This window comes from Mobula hypostoma, chromosome 3 (genome assembly GCF_963921235.1).
Source record: "Mobula hypostoma chromosome 3, sMobHyp1.1, whole genome shotgun sequence".
Classification (NCBI taxonomy): Eukaryota; Metazoa; Chordata; class Chondrichthyes; order Myliobatiformes; family Myliobatidae; genus Mobula; species Mobula hypostoma.
The window spans coordinates 185557918-185574242 of NC_086099.1; the positions used below are offsets into that span (position 1 = coordinate 185557918).

General features: G+C 39.8%; 1 protein-coding gene across 1 annotated transcript in view; it reads left to right on the plus strand.

Moving 5' to 3' along the window:
- The window catches only part of LOC134344445 (sickle tail protein-like), a 706462-nt gene that overhangs the window by 98751 nt on the left and 591386 nt on the right, over positions 1 to 16325 (plus strand). The window lies entirely within an intron of this gene.

Below are 16325 nucleotides of genomic sequence, written 5' to 3' on the forward strand. Positions count from 1 at the left end.
AGGAGTAGATTAAAAAGGTGGGGGGAGGGAAAAGTGAAATACCAGGTGATAGGTAGGTGAAACCTGGAGGGAGAGGGATGAATTAAAGAGCTGGGAAATTGGTTGGTAAAGAAGGCCATGGAAGAAGGAAAAAGGGGGGGAGAAGCACTAGAGGGGGTCGATGGGTGGGCAAGGAGATGAGGTCAGAGAGGGAAAAGGGGATGGGAAATGGAGAAGTGGGGGGGGGTGCGAGTGTTGAGAGACATTACCGGATGTTTGAGAAATCTATGTTCATGCCATCAGGTTGGAAGCTACCCAAACGGGAATATAAGGTGTTGTTCCTCCAACCTAAATATGGCCTCATCACAACAGTGGAGGAAGCCATGGATAGACATATCAGAATGGGAAGTGTAATTAAAATAGGTGGCCACTGGGAGATCCAGCTTGTTCTGGCGGATGGAGAGTGGATGCTTGGCGAAGCGGTCTCCCAATTTTTGTCGGGTCTCATACAGGAGGCCGCACCGGACACAGACTCCACAGACTCTCAGTTGAAGTGTCACCTCACCTGGAAGGATTGTTTGGGGCCCTGAATGGTAGGGAGGGAGGAGGTGTAGGGGTAGGTGTAGCACTTGTTCCGCTTGCATGGATAAGTGCCAGGAGGGATATCGGTGGGGAGGATCGTATGGACAAGGGGGTCGCATAGGGAGCCATCCCTGTGGAAAGCAGAAAGTGGGGGTGGTGGTGGGGGGAGGGAAAGATGTGTTTGGTGGTGGGACCCTGTTGGAGCTGGCAGAAGTTTCAGAGAGTTATATGCTGGACATGGAGGCTGCTGGGGTTGTAGGTGAGACAAGAGGAACCCTATCCCTGGTAGGGTGGCGGGAGGATGGGATAAGAGCAGACATGCATGAAATGCAAGAGATGCGGTTGAGGGCAGCATTGATGGTAGAAGAAGAGAAGCCCCTTTCTTTGAAAAAGGAGGACATCTCCTTTGTTCTAGAATGAAAAGCCTCATCCTGAGAGCAGATGCTGCTGAGGTGGAGGAATTGGGAAAAGGGGATGGCATTTTTACAAGTAGTAGGGTGGGTCGAAGTATAGTCCAGGTAGCTGTGAAAGTCTGTAGGTTTGTAATAAACACTGGATTGGCTGTTTCCAGAGATGGACAGTGAGATCGAGAAAGGGAAGGAGGTATTGGAAATGGACCAGGTGAATTTGAGGGCAGGGTGGAAGTTGCGGGCAAAGTGGATGAAGTCAAAGGGTTCTGCATGGGTGCAGGAAGCAGCACTGATGAATTTGTGGATGTAGCGTAGGAAAAGTGGGGGACGGACATCAGTGTGGGCTTGGAACATAGATTGTTCCATGTAACCGACAAAAAGGCAGGCATAGCTGGGACCCATGTTTGAAGGAAGTGGGAGTAGCCAAAAGAGAAATTATTGAGAGTGAGGACAAGTTCCGCTAGGCGGAGGAGAATGGTGGTGGAGGGGAAATGGTTAGGTCTGGTGTCCAGAATAAAACAGAGCTTTGAGGCCTTCCTGGTGGGTGATGGAGGTGTATAGAGACTGAATATTCTTAGTAAAAATAAGATGATGAGGGCCAGGGAAGTGAAATTCTTGAAAAGCTCAAGAATGTGTGATGTGACATGGATGTGTCTTGTGTAGGAACGGACTGAACTTGGTAATAAAACAGAGTCGAGGTATGCAGGTATGAGTTCAGTGGGCAGGAACAAGCTGAAACAATGGGTCTACTTGGACAAGCGGGTTTATGAATCTTGGGTAGGAGGTAGAAACGGGAAGTGCGGGGTGCAAGAACTGTGAGGTTGGTGGTAGTGGATGGGAGATCCCCAGAGTCAATAAGGTTGGTGATGGTGTGAAAGACAATGGCCTGGTGTCTTGTTCAAGGGGCAAGCAAGCGGTGTCATCTGAGAGTTAGCACAGGGCCTCGGCAAGGTAGAGGTCAGTACGCTAGATTACTATGAACATTCGCCCATAATATTATACGTTGAAATGTCCAACATATTAATGTTCATTCTTTGGACAAAATAAACTTGTGGACTTTTATAAAAATAGAACCTGCTTGTTACTCGTAGCCTGTATTATAAAACAAAAATTATTGAAAATATTTATGGATGATTTTAAGTTTTCAAAGCATGAGATATGGTGAATGAGGAGAAAGAATTCCAAGGTCACTCAAACTCATCTAAAAAATGTAACAAACCTGTCAGTGTTACTCCAACTCCTGCTGAAAAGAGTACAATACTGGCAATTTGTGCCACAAATGCATAGCAGTCTCACATGTTGATTCCAGGGATTGTAAGTCGAGCACTTTTGTGGCTGACTCTTCAAAATTGCATTGGTCTCTATCACTGTACACAATGCAATAGACCGAGATTCTGCATCGCACCTTGAAGTCTTCTGATTTGGTTTGCTTTCCACTTTTCCGGTATAAAGTTGGTCTGATCATCTGGGAAGGTTTTCTTCTGCACTAGCTAAGGCTGATGCATGCCTGTGTGGAAATCTGAGATGCAGTGGTTTGCAAGCATGATTTATAACTGAAGAATTTCATCCCTGTTCAAAACTTGGCCTTAAATGTGCTGCCCCTTACGAAATGTGGCATCAGATTTCCACTAATCACTTAAAGAGATAATGATTGCAGTTAGATGTGACCTGGAAAGAGAATTACAGCTGTAGGATGGTGTGCATGCACAATGGGAACTCTTGGAGACAAGATTCTTGCAATCCATGATCTCACTCTGCATTTTTAAAGCACCAAGTTACTGCCAGTTAATCAGGAGTAGTAGTGTTCCTTAAGAGTGAACCGATAGTGATCTGCTAACAGTTGCTGCTTTGCTGAAGAATAAGAAGGACTGCATGCAAACACTTTAAGGATAAACTAATTCTTGGTCATTCTTGATTGGTAAGAAAGATGAAATTTATCTTTCCATTTTTTTTGAAGGCATTACCTTGAGGTTTGAACAGAATTGTTACTTCTAATAAATAACTACAAGAATGAAAGCTCCCATCCACTCCTCAGACAGTGTCTGACAATAACAGCCATAATTTATGAATGTACATAGCAATTCTGCTGAATGACTTGGTTTAATATTAAAAATAATAAACTCATGAATTTGGGCAACGCTGTATTTGCATTTTGATGTCAGCCTCTATATCAAACACTCGTCTTTCTACTGATATGAGAGTAGTATATCAAATTCCCTTGGCTCAATGTAGTTATTAAACTTCAGTTCATAGTTGTAGTTTCAATTAGCCTTGGTAACTGTGATATCCTTTTATGGAGGAAACTTTTTGATGCCTGCTGATTATTTTTTAATTTTTTCTATAAATATTTTTGTCAGAATGTGGATTTCTTTGATTGTAGCAATCGTTCTTAGAGATATTATTGTTGACATGGGTCTTTGCGGCTAAGTTTAATGTAAATTAAATATATTTATTATCAATGTACATATGTCACCATATACTAGTCTGAAATTCATATTTTGCAGGCATTCTCAGTAGATACAATAGAAGCTGTGGAAAAACTACACACAGAGACGGATAAACAACCAACGTGCAAAAGAAGTCAAACTGTGAAAATGAATAAAATAAAATAATTTAAAAAATGATATTGAGAACATGAGATGTAGAGTCCTTGAAAGCGAGTTGATAGGGTGGGGAATCAGTTTAGGGTTGAGCTGAGTGAAATTATCCGTGAAGGTTCAGGAGCCTGATATTTGGGTACTAACTGTTCCTGAAACTGGTGCTTTATGGATGCTGCTTTCTTGTGGCAGCACTCCTTGTAGATGTGCTGAATGGTGGGAAGGGCTTTTCCTGTGATGGACTGGGTTGTGTCCACTACTTTTTGTAGGCTTTCCATTGAAGGGCATTGGCAATTCCATACTATGCTGTGCAGCAACCAGTCAAGATACTCTGACAAACGTCCAGAGGTGTGTCATGCAAAGTTTTAGATGACACGCTGATCTACGCAAACTTCTCAGAAAGTAGAAGTGCTGCTGTGTGTGGTTTTTTTTGAAATGGTATTTTTGTGCTTGGCCCAGGACTGATCCGCTAAGGTAACAACAACAAATGTAGTTACCTTCTCTCTCCACCTCTGATCCCCTGATGAGGACTGGCTCATGGACTCCCCCTGTTTCCTCCTGGATTCAAACAACAGTTCTTTTGTTTTGCTGACATTGTGAGGGTGGTTGTTTTTGTGGCAACATTTCACCAGATGAATTGGATGCTCATTATCTTCCATTCTCTCCATTATTCTGAAGTAATTTGTTTGTCTTAGAATACAGCACAAATTATTGCTGGTTACAATAATTTATTATTGTAAGTAAATATAGGCAGCTTGGAGTAAATGAGGTGCTCGAGGAATATAAAGAATGTAAAAAGAGTCTTAAGAAAGAAATTAGAAAAGCTAAAATAAGATATGAGGTTGCTTTGGCAAGTAGGGTGAAAATAAATCCAAAGGGTTTCTACAGTTATATTAATAGCAAAAGGATAGTGAGGGATAAAATTGGTCCCTTAGCGAATCAGAGTGGATGGCTATGTGTGGAGCCAAAAGAGATGGGGGAGATATTGAACAATTTCTTTTCTTCGGTATTCACTAAGGAGAAGGATATTGCATTGTATAAGGTAGGGGAAACAAGTAGGGTAGTTATGGAAACTATGATGGGGTGGTAAATTGGATTAGTAAGTATGCAGATGATACTAAGATAGGTGGAGTTGTGGATAATGAAGTAGGTTTTCAAAGCTTGCAGAGAGATTTAGCCCAGTTAGAAGAGAGGGCTGAAAGATGGCAAATGGAGTTTAATGCTGATAAATGTGAGGTGCTACATTTTGGTAGGACTAATCAAAATGGTAAATGGTTGGGCATTGAAGAATGCAGTAGAACAGAGGGATCTAGGAATAATGGTGCATAGTTCCCTGAAGGTGGAATCTCATGTGGATAGGGTGGTGAAGAAAGCTTTTGGTATGCTGGCCTTTATAACTCAGAGCATTGAGTATAGGAGTTGGGATGTAATGTTGAAATTGTACAAGGCATTGGTAAGGCCAAATTTGGAGTATTGTGTACAGTCTGGTCACCAAAATATAGGAAAGATGTCAACAAAATAGAGAGAGTAAAGAGAAGATTTACTAGAATGTTACCTGGGTTTCATTTCCTAAGTTACAGACAAAGGTTGAACAAGTTGGGTCTTTATTCTTTGGAGCATAGAAGGTTGATGGGGGACTTGATAGAGGTATTTAAAATTATGAGGGGGATAGGTGGAGTTGATGTGGATAGGCTTTTTCCATTGAGAGTGGGGGAGATTTAAACAAGAGGACATGAGTTGAGAGTTAAAGGGCAAAAGTTTAGGGGTAACATGAGGGGCAACTTCTTTACTCGGAGAGTGGTAGCTGTGTGGAATGAGCTTCCAACAGAAGTGGTTGAGGCAGGTTCGATGTTGTCATTTAATGTTAAACTGGATAGCTATATGGACAGGAAAGGAATGGAGGGTTATGGGCTGAGTGCAGGTCGGGGGACTAGGTGAGAGTAAGAGTTCGGCACGGACTAGAAGGGCCGAGATGGCCTGTTTCCGTGCTGTAATTGTTATATGGTTATATACATTAATAGCCCTGTGCTTCAATGACTGTAACTAACTCCATCCAGAAAGGAAAAAATCCTGTCTGACTCTGTAGGATGTTTAAAAGAAATAACTAGGAGTTGAGGATTCCATTGAGATTCCTTGAGGAAGAACAATGTAAATATGATATGGGTCCTTTGCAATAAAAGTTCTGAGAGGATGTCTTCAGCAAAGATCAGGGATCTTTCGTTTATCTCAAGGGATTTCCTGAAGGATGAAGATATCTCTTTTGGTGGATAGTTGGGAGGAATATTTCTACTAATTACATGGGGGAAGGATATTCCCTTTTTCATTTTTCTAACAATGGATAATTCATAAGGTCTGTAAAACAGCAGATCTGTACTATGTAGTCCTTGAACTGTTGAAAGTGATTCAAAGATTCAAAGTGCATTTATTATCAAAGTATGTAGCGATTATAGAACCCAGAGAATCATCTTCCTACAGCAAGCCACGAAACATCATGGAGATTGTTCAAAGAAAATATCAAACACGTAACGCGCAACAAAAGAGCAAATTGCAGAAATGGCAACAAATGAGCGAATAACATGCAGAATATTAAACATCAAACCTTAGACTACTTAAAAGAGTCTAGAAATGTTCAGTTCAATTTAGCACTGTCATTTCTGGACTGCAGGTTACAAAACTAGTCTGCCTTGATCAAAATCACGCAAAACAGCAATAAAATAAAAGGAGTAACCGGAAACACATAACATGAACTGCGGAGTCCTCTAAAAATGTGTCCAGTCCACAAACCATGTCATTCAAGCCTGGCCTAAGACTCAAGACTCCTGCACCTTCCTTTGGCAGCAGAGAGGGAGAGGGAGACAGGTCAAACACAGGCAGATGGTGCAGAGCACCTGCTTACCCTCCACTCTCGTTCTTGTCTATTTCAATCTTGCTTGACGCTTCAGACGGTGAGTTGGTCCAGAATTGGAGCTGATCGTGGGTTTGCATTCCACCATTAGGCCACACACACTGTTCTCACGTTGTCAATCATGATGAATTCCTTCGGACGGCAAAAGTGCCAGATTGCTCAGTCAGCCCAAAAGCACCTTATCAAAATGTAAATTACATTCTCCAATTGCACACAGATTAGTGGTAGAAGTAAATTTAAAAGAAGTGAAGATGTCGTTTTGTGAAACGTCTGTAGGATGTTACCATTAGTTATGTTGGTCACTGGCACCATCTTGAGTGAAAGCTGGGCCATACCAATTCTGAACTGACAGAGGTAAATTTTAGTCTGTAGTAGGAAAACTGCCATGTGATATCCAACTTATTTTCCAATATTGAGCTAGTATTTAATAATAGAAATCTTTACAAAATCTGGTATATTTATAAAATTGCCACAGAACTGTGCTTGGAAGATTTGGTGAAATTTTTTTTTTTTTTTTGCAGTGTTTGCGTTTCATTGAAGAAAACCTGTTTTAATCATTTGCAGAATGTTCATTGCTTAAACCAGTAATGTAATCTAAGTGTACATAAACCTATAAGCCTACAAATTGGATTTCACTATATATATGTCCTATGCTAAAAGAGGAACATCCTTTCTCTAAGAAATTAGTCATAGTTTTCTCCAACTCAACTTGTTCATTCCCAGATGGTATTAATTCACAGCTCATTGGCAGCCACACAGCATCCTTAAGTTCATGTTGTATTCCTCATTTTGTTTTCTCTCTGATCTACTTTTTTTTTGTTACGGTTGGAGAACAAAGTGCCAGTTGTACAACAAGGAAATAGCACTTGTATTGGGTGGAACTAGTGTTCCTGGTTCACTTTCCCAATGGGAAGCACTTCTGCAGATCAGACAAACAGCAGAAAAGGCTTTTATGTACAATTTAAGCATGAAGTAAGGATACAATAAATGTTTTCAACATCCCCAATATTAATTGGGGTCACTTCAGAGTGAAAGATTGAGAAGGGATGTATTTTTAAGTGCATGCAGGAGAACTTCTTGTGTCAATCCTGGCAGAGAAATAACAATCGCAGACCTAACGTGGGAATACTGCTGGGCAAGTGGAAAGACTGTTAGTGTAAGAACATCTTGAAGATGGTGGACATTACATCTTTAAATATTTTCAATATCATGGACAAGATCTAGCAGAGTAGTCCAGGAGCATTAAAATGCAGGGAACTCTGCGTCTGACAAGTGGGAGTAGCTGATAAATGAAATAGTGAGAGTTCAGGGCCAGCATGTTCCTGTAAGGGTGAAAGGAAAGGCCAAGAATTCTGAGGAACCCTGAATGTCAAGGGGTATTGAAGGCTAAATAAAAAAAATGGATGAAAGGGGAAGCATTTAGCAGCCATAGAGAAGTGGAAATGTGGATGACTTGATAACATTAAAAAGTGCCAGGAAATGCTAAAAGAGAAAAGTAATTAGGATGGCAAACCAGGTGCAATATCAGTGGCAGAGAAGAAAATGGGAAAATCCAAAGCAATTTTATAAGTATCCTGATGGCAAGAGTGTAGCTATGGAAAGTACGGATGCTTTTAGAAACCAAATGGAAAATACTTTGCATGGAGGCTGAGGACACACCCTGGAGCAGATGTGTATCTAGCCAAAGGATTAGATATAACTATTGGAGGTGTGAAAAGGATCTGAAGAAGATTTTTTTCAACGAAAGGGTGGCTGGAATCTGAAATGGATCTCCTGATGGAGTAAGTGAATCTCAAGGATTTAAGTATTTAGGCGAATACTTGAATCGTCCGCAAGGCATTGAAGGCTATGGACTCAATCCTAAAAAAATGGGATTCACATACGTTGGTCAGTGTGAACTAAAGGGCTACTTCTACTCTTGATTTTTTAACCCCAATTGCAAGAATTTTATTCTTATAGAACTGATGTTAATCTCTCTGGAAACCAAAAGAAAATGGAAGGTAATTCCTGGTTTTATACCCTGACTGGTTATTTTGTATGACTAAAATAGAAAAGCAAAGTAATTCATTCCAAGAATGAAAATGGAAGCCTTGTTAATTTACTGCAGGAATATAAAAACATTATCTTTGGAGGTGGCAATAAAACATTTTATGACTTGTGCCCAATGTCTTTGCTGTATATAGCCACTATTTTGTCTTTCCTAATACATAATATGGATCTTCTTAAAAAAGCAATGTAGATGAGAGAACAGAAGATTAGAGTACAGTTGCTTCAGTGAATGCAAATTCAGTATAGTCCTTAAAGCTGAGATCAGTTGGGCCATTACAATTCCTTCAGTGAACAGACTATCAGAAATGTAGAACAAGAAATATAAAATGAACTAGCAACATCCATCGAGTTTATGGAGATTAAGGATTAGATTTCCTACTGCCTCTCCCTCCGTGACCCAATACCCAGATGCTTGCAAAGAAGTTTGCATCCAAGTTATTATCATTTTACTGTAGTGAATTTAGAAGTATTAATTGAAACACTGGATCTATGATAAATAAATGTAAATATCGGTTTATTTCAATCATTTTCTATCAACAGCCAACTTTGCTCAATACACCAAAAGTTTCTTTTCTGACAATATGAATGGTCAGACTTGTATCAATTTGTTGTGGTAAGTTCAAACTTGCTTTTTAGGGTTGCTAATATTAACTTTCTGTAAAATACTGGCCTAGTTCTCAAAGACTTTGCGGCGTAATAACGTATTGGACACATAAATGCAGTCGATGGAAGTACTGGAGTAAGTCCTGCTGACAAAACCATTCAACAGATTGCGTGGCCAGCCAGGCTGTCCCCTCGTGTAACTGGCTGTCAATGCCTATGAAAATCTTTGGGCTTCAAAGACAATTAAACACTATCAAATACAAAATCCATTATTTTAAAATAAGTTTTGTCATAAAGCATGGAACACTTTAAAATCAATTAATTAAGCACAGTTACTTCAGTCAATGAAAACTAACTAATACTTCGACCCTTGCAAGCATCTGCTCTTAAACATGACACAGGTTATGTGAATGGAATGGAATTTGAATGGATTTGCTGCAATTTAATCTCCGTTCCAACGTTGGGCACAGGTGGCAGAAGGGAACCTGGCTGGGAGTGTTCAGCTTGTTCAACATTGGGCTTCTGCATTTGAAGGTCCATGATGTGGCCAGATATGCTGACTGTTTCTTGGCATTTATCTGCAAAATCCATTTTATTATTTGTTGCAGCTGCTGATCCTTGTCATGCTAGAACTTATTATCCATCCTATCAGCTTGGAAGATTGGAATATGCTTTTCTGCAGGGGACTTGCTTGTGCATGAATTGCAAAAGGTTGCTTTGCAAGTATAAATAAGGTCAAAGTTCAAGTTTATTATCAAAGTATGTTTAGTATATTACAGCCTTGAGACTCATCTTGCAAGCATCCACAAAACAAAGAAGCACAATAGAATCCACAAAAAAATACCCACAAAGACTACAGTACCAAGCATCCAAAATGCAGAGAACAAATCACGCAAGTAGTAAACACTAAGTTTAAAAGAAACATAGCAAGTAGCACAAGTGCTGCAGAGTCCCTGAAAACCAGACAGAAAGTTCATGCTGAGGAGTGTGAAGCCGGTTCAGGAGCTGTACGGCTGCAGGGCAACAGCTGCTCCTGAACCTGGTGGCGTGGGACCCAAGACTCCTGCATTTCCCGCCCGATGGTAGCAGCAGAAAGAGAGGGAGACAGGTCAAACACAGGCAGACGGTGCTGAATAACTGTTTGTCTTTCGCTCTTGCCCTCAATGATTTTAAACTGACTTGATGTTCTAATCGGTTTGGAGTCATGGAGCTGAGCATGGGTTCACTTTCTATTCCCCGGACACAGTGAAGTGTCTGCCTCCAGCAATGGCTGCCCCAGCGATAGCTGTACCTGCATTCTTGAGAATCAAGTTTGTCGAGTCCCTCGAGATCAGAAAATATCTACTTCATTTAGGGCCTAAACTTTAGGCAGTTCAAAGGTACATACATTTCTTAAAGGGAAATTACAGGGTGTGGATCTCAGTGGTCGTAATTCAGAAGTGTATCTAGCAGTTTTGTGAGCTGCCCGCAAAATATTACTGTATGTTGCCAGCACTATCAGATTATCAAGAAGGCAAATTGACTGTTGGCCTTTATTGCCAGAGAAATTGAATTTAAGACTGAGATTATGCTGCAAATGTACAGGGGTACTGGTGCGGCCACACATGGAGTACTGCATGCCTTTCTGGTGTTCTTACTTGCAAAAAGATACCCCTGTTTTGGAGGCAATAGAGATGTGGTTCATCAGGTTGATTTTGGTGATGCGGGATTTAGAGTGAGGAGAGAATGAGTCGCCAAGGACGATACAATGTAGAAACATAAAATTATGAATGGGGTAGATAAGATAGAGGCAGTAAAGTGGTTTCCACTGGTAAGTGAGCTAGAACAGGTGACACAGTTGGGTGAATGGATTCAAGGTGGAGATGAGGAGAAACTGCCTTTCCCAGAAAGTAGTAAATCTATGGAATTCTTCGCCTAGGGATGCAATGGAGGCAACCTCCTTAATATATTTCGGACACAGTTACAGTGCCTATAAAAACTGTCCACCCCCTTGGAAGTTTTCATGATTTATTGTTTTACAACGTTGGATCACTGAGTATTTAATTTGGCTTTTTTTTAACACTAATCAACAGAAAAAGACTCTTATGAAACCAGATCTCTACAAAATGATCTAACTTAATTACAATTATAAAAGACAAAATTTTTGCAGAAGCGTTCACCCCTTTTAAAATGACACACAAAGTCATCACTGGTGCAGCCAATTGTTTTTAGAAGTCATAAAATTAATTAAATGGTTATCACCTGTGTGCAGTCAAGATGTTTCGATTGATTGTGGTAAAAATACACCTGTATCTGGAAGGTCCAACTACTGGTGAGCCAGTATCCTGGCAAAAACTACATCATGAAGACAACACTCTAAAGTAACACCGCAAAACGGTTATTGAAAAGCATAAGTCAGGAGATGGATACAAAAAAAATTTCCAAGTGACTGAATATCCCTTGGAGTACATTTCAGTCAGTCATCAAGAAATGGAAAGAATATGGCACAGCTGTAAATCTGGCCTAGAGCAGGCCATCCTCAAAAACTGAGTGACCGTGCAAGAAGGGGGCCAGTGAGGGAGGCCACTAGATCTATGACCACTCCGGAGGAGTTGGAAGCTTCAGTGACTGAGATTGGAGAAACTGTGTAGACAGCTGTTGCCCAGGTGCTTTACCAGTTGTAGCTTTATGGGAGAGTGGCAAAGGGAATGCCACCATTGAAGAAAACTCACATGAAATCTCAGCTAGTTTTCCAGAAGGCATATGGGAGACTCTGAAGTCAGCTGGAAGAAGGTTCTATGGTCAGAATTGAGCATTTTGGCCATCAGACTAACCGCTATGCACATCATCAAAAACGCACCATCTCTACCGTGAAGCATGGTGGTAGCTGCATCATGCTGTGGGGATACTTGTGAAGGTAGAGGGTAAAATAAATGCAGCAACATACAGGGAAATCTTGGAGTCTGCATGAGAGCTGTGCCTTGGGAGAAATTTATTTTCCCCCCAGCAAGACAATGGCCCCAAGCATATAATCAAATCTACATAGGAATGGTTTGAAAAACAACAAAGTTAATGTCCTAGAGTGGCCAAGTCAGAGTCCAGACCTCAATCCAATTGAGAATTTGTGGCTGGACTTAAAAGGGGGTGTTCACTCACAATCCCCATGCCATCTGACAGAGCTTGAGCAGTTTTGTAAAGAAGAATGGGGAATAATTGCAGTGCCCTGATGTGCAAAGCTGACAGAGACCTATATACACAGACTCAAGGCTGTAATTGCTGCCAAAGGTGCATCTACTGAATACCAACTTGAAGAGGGTGAGTAATTATGCAATCATTTATTTTATTTCTAAGCTTTAATAAATTTAGACTCATTTGTAGAAAAATTTTCACTTTGACATGAAAGAGTCTTTTGTTGATCATTGTCAAAAAAGCCAAATTAAATCCACTGTGACTCAATGTTGTAAAACAATAAAACATGAATCCTTTTTATCGGCACTTTAAATAGATCTTTACATAGTGGAATTCAAGTCTGTGGGGAAAAGGCAGGTAGATGAAAATGAGTCCATTATCTTATTGAATGGCTGAGCAGGTTCGCTGAGCCAGATGGCTTACTCCTGCTCCTATTTGTTATGTTCTAATGCTTTTAAATTGAGGTAGTTAATATTTAACTATCTTAGTCAGTTTGGAATCACCTCTAGGCCAAGCCATGCAAGGATGGCAGAGTTCTTTTACACAAAAGGACCTAATTTTTCAATGAATTACGCCTTTTTAAATATCCAGACTGATATTGCAGAACTTAAACTCATGCTTCTGGATTTGGGCAGGTAATCTGACCACTATGTAATCCTATTGTATCCACTTTACTGCAGTGTTCTAAATTCAAGGATTGTTAAAATGTGAAATCATAGAAATTTAGCCTTGCAAATTTCAAAGGTGTCGGCTATATTTGCCCTGTTCCTTGGAATTGTACAATACATCCCCTGGTGGATTTATTGTGGCATTATACACCATTAACCTTGGAAGATGTCGGAGTAGGGTTGCAAAAAACTACCATAATTGTTTAAAGGTTCACTTTCTTTGAGCTTGCCTGGAATATTATTTGAAAGTGCCGGAACATTTTCTTTCTTTTGTAGTAATTTAGTTTTAAAAATAGCAACTTCTAAAATTTATTGCACTTGAATCTTCCAGAGAGATCTTGTATGAAGTTTTATTGATCTACTGATGGGCACAGATGGTTATCTAATCACTTGTTAACACCGCTTCATGCAAATTGTTAAATTTAGACTACATTTGGTGTTTAGAAGATTTTTTTTACATTGCTGTAGGAATTTTGGTGAAAGTCATTTAAAATGTTATATTTTAAATGTGACCCTTTATAGACAAGTAGTTCTCTGCCTGCTTAGGGTTGGAGACTTTCATCATTTTGTTTTTCAAACTTGTAGATTTTGATTGTTAGCATCAAGAATTGTTCACAAGGAAGGAAAGTTACCACGTGGAGTACGTAGAAACATTCAGTTCCATTGATTTTTGGGCCGTTCTTACTCCATCAGTTAGTGATCCATCGTATTCCTGGAAATGCCAATGCCTGGCAGGACTTATCTCATTTCATTCTCGCTGCCTTTGCAGAGCCCACATGTCACTAAGTCTGAGCTGTTGACCTCCCCTGTGCAATCACAAAACCTGCGCAAAAGTAGCCTGGTGGAAACTTTCCATGTGTCTGTAATAAAATTGTAGTGTGGGGAATTGATGTGCCATCTCTAATCATTTGAATTTGTGTTCTAATGCTTGCCCTTTTCATCTGCTCCCTACCCCTGTTCATTCACAATGAGCTTCACTGCTGTGAATCAGTGTGATGGTAAAAAGAACATTATTTATGTTGAATCTTTCTTACCTTCAGATATACCTCTTTGGCCAAAAAACACTTGCCTGTGATACGCAACATCTGAAGTTCAGTGTTGTTCAGTATAAGGAAAGAGACCTGCCAACAGTGCAAACCAATAACTTCAATTCAAGTTTAATTGTCACTCAACCCTACATGAATGCCCATGAATACAACGAAACTTGGTAATCTTTTTGGGGATGTTGAGTGAGGAAAAGACAGTGTCCTTGCAGGATTGCTTTATTAGTAAATGACAGTTATAATATTGCAATTGACATGTGCTTGTGGCTTCTAAGTTCAAGATGATTCCAGATTCCATTGAGATGTGGTTACAAACAATATTTACCATTTATTTTAAGGGGGTAAAAGAAAGCTGTTTTACAACTGGGTACAGCCTCTATTGGGTCTGTTTGCATATGTCAAGAGGTGTGTTCGTGTTTTAAGCTATCAATTGATTTGAAATTGACTTAGTTTGCGAGATAATTGAAGATCACAACCGGAATGTAGTTTTGACGATGGATGTTTAAATCTAATTGATGAAATTTATTGGCTCGAAATTGCAAAGTGAACAAACTCAATAAGTGGTGCAGGGTGCCTGCATTGGATTTGAGAGTTTTGCTGACAGTAACTGTAATTGGCTGGAAGAGAATTTTTTAAAGGCAGGAGACTTTTGGGGTGGAACAGGGATCCCGTTGTGCAGATGATCGAAGGATGGCAATGATAGGGAATGACACTAAAGTGCTGACTAGGAGGTGGCGGTGCGCTTGAGGATCTGATGGGTTCAAGCTCAACCAAGCGGGTAGAGAATATACAAACTTCACCACAGGATTGAAAAACATTTATTCTAGAATCGGTATCCATTCATTCATAATGCAATTTAAAAATGGTTTGTCATACATTTAACAAACTGATCTTTTACTGTTAAAGACAAAGCAATAGAAATGTGTAGACATTTTTTAAGAAGTTGTGCTGAACATAATGGATAAGTTTCAAAACCCTGAAAGCCAGGTAATTAATGCAACAATTCATTCTTGTAGGCCTGTCTGACAAGCTTACTGAGAGTAACTGCACAAAAACTTGTATACCCAGCTCTTCAAATAGAGTTGACTTGAAGCTAGACTTATAACTGGAGCATAAATACAGCAGGTTTGCAACTTGAATAACAGATTAACAGGCTGTATTTTAAACAGTCATGCTGTACTTGACCTGAGAAAACTTGACAGTGACTTATTAAAAAAAAAAGGACTTCATTTTAACCTATAAAATAGACAGTTAATTAGAATTGGAAAATTGTGTATGGTGGGGTCATTGTAAGGCTCTAATTGTTTGGTTACCTTTTGATTTTTGTGAAGGATGAACATGTTGGTCCTCAGTTTCCCTTTGGTGATTTTCAGCGTATACGCTGTATCCGGTAAACAGAAGTGGATTTGGTTGGATGCTGTATTTCCTCATCCAAATAGCTTTTCTTCATGAATGAACCTTGAGAGCAATTGCTGACAGATGGCTGCTGTGTATATTGTCTGTGCAATGGGCTGTACCTGCTTGCAGCCTTTTTTAAAGAATTGCTATAGAATTTATACATTCTCCGAAAGTCTGCTGATTTGTCTTTCAGTTATTTTTCTGTTAATTCCTCTCTTCGAAAACATTGTGAATTTTTTCATTTTTGCTTGACCTTGAATGGTGTCAAGTAACATGGGTGCCTTGCCTCAACTTGAAGAAAAAATCTAGACTATTAACTTCTCAGAGAGTTTGCTGTGCATCTGGACAATGTGACATTTGAAGCAGTAAATTCTGATGCAATGCATGATAAAGATAATAACATTGCACTGACAAGCTATTGATGCATGCAGAGCAAGGCAGCATTGTGATTTTAATTAAGATTTTTATTCTGAACTCTTATTCAGCAACAGCATTGTTTGAGATTTAGAAATTAGCAGTGGAGGCTCATGTTGACTTTCATTTTATGAATGAGATGCGGGCTCTCTTCATGGGTCTGATTAGGTAGGGTTGGAAGATTGTTAAATATAAAATTTGCTGAGTGAAGTTGGGTGCATTTTTCTGAATTTGTGTTCAATGTCGCTGGAAAATGGGCATTTTGTTTCTCATCTAGTCCATCCAATAAGGTTTATTCATCTAAAATAATATCTGCTGGTTTGGAATTTTTTTAAAATCCTGCTGCGTGGGTATATTTACTCAGAGTAGCTTTGTGTTTTGTCAGGTTCTACCAAAGCAAAATGATTCTAAACTTGTTATTTAGTCTTGGTGTGTGCAATTACTTCTGCGAGGCTAACTGAGGGCGAAGAAAGATTTCCCTTGCATTAATCTGTCTGCAGGGCTATTAG